This window comes from Humulus lupulus, chromosome 2, assembly GCF_963169125.1.
Source record: "Humulus lupulus chromosome 2, drHumLupu1.1, whole genome shotgun sequence".
NCBI lineage: Eukaryota > Viridiplantae > Streptophyta > Magnoliopsida > Rosales > Cannabaceae > Humulus > Humulus lupulus.
The window spans coordinates 161,742,470-161,748,469 of NC_084794.1; positions in this window are offsets into that span (position 1 = coordinate 161,742,470).

The following is a 6,000-nucleotide window of genomic DNA, read 5'->3' on the forward strand; positions in this document are numbered from 1 at the left end:
AGGCATAGCACGAGTTTCATCTTCGACAGGTTCTTCAGAAGTTGAGGGAGCATCAGTTATACGCTAAGTTTAAGAAGTGTGAGTTCTGGTTACCTGAATTGACATTCCTTGGACATATCGTAGATGCAGATGGGATTAAGGTGGATCCATCTAAGACAGAGGCAGTTAGGGATTGGCCGAGACCAAGGAACGCCTCGGAGGTGCGGAGTTTCCTGGGGTTAGCAGGTTACTACAGACGGTTTGTAGAGGGCTTTTCGAAGATAGCAGCACCAATGACACGGAAGAATCTGAAGTTTATCTGGTCAGACAAATGTGAGGACAGTTTCCAAGAGTTGAAGCGACGACTTATTACAGCGCCAGTGTTGAGTCTTCCTTCGGGGGAAGGGAAGTTTGTTGTTTATTGAGATGCATCGAGGTTGGGCTTAGGCTGTGTGCTGATGCAGAATGAGATGGTTATAGCTTATGCATCACGACAGCTGAAGGAGTATGAGCAGTGGTATCCTACTCATGACTTTGAGCTGGCAGCAGTGGTTTTTGCACTGAAGATTTGGCGACATTATTTGTATGGGGAGAAGTGCGAGGTATACACTGACCATAAGAGCCTGAAGTATTTACACAGAAGGACCTGAATATGAGACAGAGACGTTGGCTGGCGCTGGTAAAGGATTATGATTGTGATATTCTTTACCATCCGGGGAAAGCCAATGTGGTGGCGGATGCATTGGCCCGCAGAGGTCCAGGTCAGTTGTATAGTTCTGTTCAGATTTCAAGGGAGTTAGCTGATGAGATGATTAGAGCAGGGATAGAGTTGGTGGTGGGCCGGTTGGCTAATATTACTCTGTAGTCGACCCTGCTAGAGCGGATCAGAGATGGGCAGTTGGTAGACGCTCAGTTACAGGGGGTTAGAGAGGATGTCTTAGCGGGAATAGCTAAGGACTATTCTATTTCGGAGGTGGGATTACTTCGGTATCAGGGACAGATTTGTGTTCCAGCTGATGAGGGGATCAGACGAGAGATATTAGATGAGTCTCATATGACGCCATACTCACTTCATCCAGGTACCATGAAGATGTATCAGGATCTGCGAAAGTTGTATTGGTGGCCCGGGATGAAGGATGTGGTAGAGTACGTTGCCAGATGCTTAACCTGTCAGCAGGTGAAAGCTGAGCATCAGCGACCAGCAGGGTTGCTTCAGCCTTTGGGTATTCCTGAATGGAAGTGGGAGGACATTACCATGGATTTTATGGGAGGTTTACCCAGGACAGTAGGACTTCATGACTCGGTGTGGGTGATAGTGGATAGATACACCAAGTCAGCCCATTTCCTTCCAGTGAAGTCGACGTATACTGTGGATCAGTATGCTGAGTTGTATGTGAGGGAGATCGTACGTCTCCATGGGGTTCCTAAGTCTATAGTGTCAGACCAGGATCCTATTTTCACTTCCAAGTTTTGGGGTGGTTTGCAGAAAGCTTTGGGGACTCAGTTGAAGTTCAGTACAACCTTTCATCCTCAGACTGATGGACAGTCTGAGAGGACGATTCAGGTGTTGGAGGATATGCTCAGAGCATGTGTGATTGATTTTGAGCGTTCATGGAGTAATTATCTTCCGTTGATTGAATTTTCGTATAACAATAGTTGGAGAGCTGCGGGGTTAAATGTACATAGCCAGTTGTTCGATCGCCAAGGTCGAGGAGTGGGTCAGGACAGGGATTGCCTAACTGTTTGTTTTGCCTTAGTATGGCTTGTTATTGTATCTGAACCTTATAACTTTTGTAAACGATCCTTAAACTTATATTTTTGGGATCCCATGTAAACAGATAGTGATTCTTAATGAAAATGTGGCTTTCGAGACCAAAACATTTTTAACCCTAGTTCCTTTACAGTTTCGATGACACGCTTTCAATTAAATGGCTTGATTAGCAAGTCTGGCACTTTATAAACACACAGTGTAACGGTCTTCGCTATCCAGGGCGTTTCAATGGCAATCCTTTTTAAGATGACCCACTGCTCCACATGAGAAGCAGGCCCTTGCCCTACACTCTCCCAAATGACGCCTCTTGCATCTAGGGCATTCAGGATAAGACTTCCAGTCTTCACCACCACCTGGACGACCCATTGAAATACCACGGGGCCGCCTATCAGGACCTGGAACTGGGAAGGTATCAGGAACCTTCCTCTCCAGATCACTGGGGCCTACACCCCTACCAGAACCCACAAATGGAGGACCTGTCCTCCTGAACTCTTTTCTGGCTGCACTGTCTCGCCAGATCTTGTTCTCTGCACTCTCAGCTGTGACTGCCTTCTCAACCACCTGTGCATAGGTAGTAACCCCAGCCACAGTGGTAATACATACATCACGGGCTAATCTGGGCTGTAGCCCTTGAAGAAATCTTTCTCTTCTTGTCCCATCACTGGGCACCAGCTCCATGGAAAATTTTTCCAAACGATCAAATTTCAAGGCATACTTAGTGACTGAAAAACTTCCCTAAAGTAGCCTAATAAATTCCTCAGCTTTTTCAGCCCTGATGGCATCATTGTAGTCTTTCTCGTTAAACAGAGTCTGAAACTCTTCCCAACTCAGGGCATTAACATTCTTGGTCTGGGTAATAACCTCCCACCAAATTCGGGCTTCCTCCTAAAACATATAAGTGGCACAGGCCACCATCTCATTACCAATCACCCTCATGAAATCTAGGATGGAGGTAATCATACTCATCCATTGCTCTGCCTTGGCAGCATCTGCACTGCCCTAAAAAACTGGAGGTTGTTGCTTCCTGAACCTTTCATAAAGAGGCTCCCATTTATTTCCAACCTCAAGCAGCTGCTTTGCTGCTGGCACCGACACAAGAGGTGCCTCTGATACACTGGCCACTGCAGGTACTTGCTGTTGTTTCAAGAGACGAAGTTCTTCCTCCTGTCTCAACACTGTAGCCTGCAAAACACTAATTATCTGCTGCCAGTTTACAGGAGCTGGCTGTGGAACCTGTCCTTGGTCATTTTCTTGACCCTGATTGTTATTATTATGGCCTTAAATACTCTGGCCAGCTAACATATCCGTCTGCCCTGGATTCATTCTTATCACTGATACCTTGCTAAAACAATGATCAATACGGCCAGTCAGGTAGTAATAACTAAACCTCTTGCCGCCTTACGGTCCAAGAACAAACAGACAATTATCATATTCCACAGTCATACAAATATACAATTGGATACATGTTTATAACATTTAACACTTAGCATGTATCACATAATGATTCATAATCAACCATACTAATAAGTATGTACCAACAATTTCAGTACTATTTAGCACACGGTTGCTGAAGATATAATATTCAGGGCACAGGTTTAACATGGTGTCTCATGCATACAGGTAAAGCATATATACTATATTTAAGCAGTTATACATATAACTACATAAATAGTTGCCAAACCATGAGTTGAGCTTGACTTCAGTGATGTGTGTGCATGCCCAGCCAGTCTACAGGACCCTAACTGTAATGCCCCAAATTTCCTAATAAGGTTTGGACCTTGATTAGGAGGCCGGGAGGGCCATAATTGATTTATTATGATATTTAATTATTATATGCATGTTTATGTGAATTATATTATTATATGATGGTGAATGCATGCATATGGGCTCATATTTTAAATGCAAGGGCATTTTGGTAATTTGGCCGCTGGGGGCGTGATAGTGTAATTTTATGCATATGGGTGAATTATAATTTTACCACATTGTATGTGGATTGGTTCGAGCTCTTCGACATGAGACGATCATGAGATGCAAGTTTTTGGTCTAGTCATAACGGGATTTAGTTCGGGGCTCGGGGTGAGTCTCGGGGTCATTTTGATGATTAGAGCATTACTGGGAATTAAAGGGTAATGGGATGTGATTTATTGGTATTTGAGAATATTGAGAATAGCGCGAATTGGAGAGTGTTAATTATAATTAACGGTATAGATTGGAAATGACGGATTTACCCTTGGGAGTGTTTAGAAGCTTTTAAATTGGCCTAGGGGCATTATGGTCTTTTGACCTTAAGGATTTATATCAGCCTAAGGGGGTTTGGAAGGCTGTAGAAACAGAATAAAAACAGAGAGCCCCATCCTCATCTCTCCCTCTCTTCCTGTACAAGCTTCTTCCTTCACTTCTCTTTGAATTTTGAGAGCCCAAATTGAGGAGTTAAGCTAGGAGATCAAAGGTGGGAGCTTAGGAACTTGATTCAGCCATGAAAAGAGGATTCAAATCGTGTTTGAGGTAAGCTTCAACCATTAGTTTCTGGTTTATACTCTGTTTTGAGTTTTAGTTTTTAACTTGTGTATCACTTGTGGAAAGTTTGAATTAATGGAGGTTTGGGTGATGTTTACTTTGGGTTTTGATTAGGGTGAGATGTAGAGGATGTTTGGTGGTTAAATTGGGTGTTAGGTTGGGGTTTGGGACAAGTTTGAAGGGTTGGTTTCGAAGAAAACGCAGGGGAGAAAAATCTGACTGTTGCTGGTTTGCGTAATCTGCCACGGCCTGTGTATGGTGTGCCGCGGCCTGAGTGTGTTTCTGGGAGGAATTATGCCTCTGTCAGGGGGTGAGCCGCGACATGGCTATGGTGAGCCGCGGCCCATCAAGGCAGATTTGGCCAAAAATGGGTTTTTGGCCTAGGGATGCTAGCTTAAGGCCTCGGGGTTGATCCTAGTACCCGGTTAAGTGGGGATTGATGTCCCGGAGGCTAGATATTGGTTTGGGAACTTATGTTGATCATTTTTATTGATGATACCTTATATTTGGTTATGGCTAGGTGACCGCTAAAGGACTAAAAGTTGATCGTTCTCAAGGGTCGTTCTTTAAATCGTTCTAGCTCGACTTTGAGGTAAGAAAACTGCACCCTGTGTATATGTGACATGCATGGCTATTATGGATGCATGTTGGTTGATTATTGAGCATGACATGCATGGTTATTATGATGCATGTTGGTTGGCTATTGAGTATGACATGCATGGCTATTCTTGATGCATGTTGGATGTTTAAATGTAAACATTGATAGCATAATGAATGCTTGACAATCTTGCCCATTTGCATATGATTATCTTTGAGGCATGCTGGGTGATTTAATGTGATGCATGTGATGCACGAGAAACATGTGATTAGGGCATGCCATGAGTGATGAATATGAGATTGGCCAGAGCTTGAGTCTCTGAGTTTGTGCATGATCATGATTATGCTAGCAACTGTTTAGTAAGCATGCTGAATGCCCTATTCTTGGATAACTGGCATAGGATACATGTTGATAGCATTGCTTACTTGTGCATGGTACTGACTAATTAGTCAGATTTGGCAAAGGGGCTAGTATCAACTGTGAAGCTGTGACTTATGAGTCAGGTTCGGCAGTGATACTGGGCACTGGTCACGATGCACTGACTCTTCAGTCAGAATTGGCAAAGGTGTTGGTATCAGCTGTGAAGCTGTGACTTATGAGTCAGGTTCGGCGGTGTTACTGGGCACTGGTCGCGTTGCACTGACTTATCAGTCAGAATTGGCAAAGGTGTTAGTATCAGCTGTGAAGCTGTGACTTACTAGTCAAGTTCGGTAGTGATACTGGACACTGGTCACATATCGCTGACTTATTAGTCAAGAACGGTCTTAGCGTGGTTCACGCAAGCCAACGGAGATTAGATCTAATCGACCATCAGCATTGAATGGCTCAAAGAGCATTAATGCAAGACCGACCTCGAGGGTCGATGAATGAAATAAGCACATGGAGGCTAGTGGCTTACCTAGCAGCCACTCTCCCTCTTGAATCATATGATGTTCGCTCAATGGTTTGGAAGCTTTATGCTCCGTGTGATTATAATGAAAATCATTTGATAATGTTTATGAAAAGTATTATGTTTTCTTGCTGGGCTTCGGCTCACGGGTGCTGTGTGGTGCAGGTAAAGGCAAGAGGAAGCTGGACCATCCTTGAGTTGGAGAGCTTAGGTGGTGATGTGTACATATGTAGCTGCTCGTCCGTC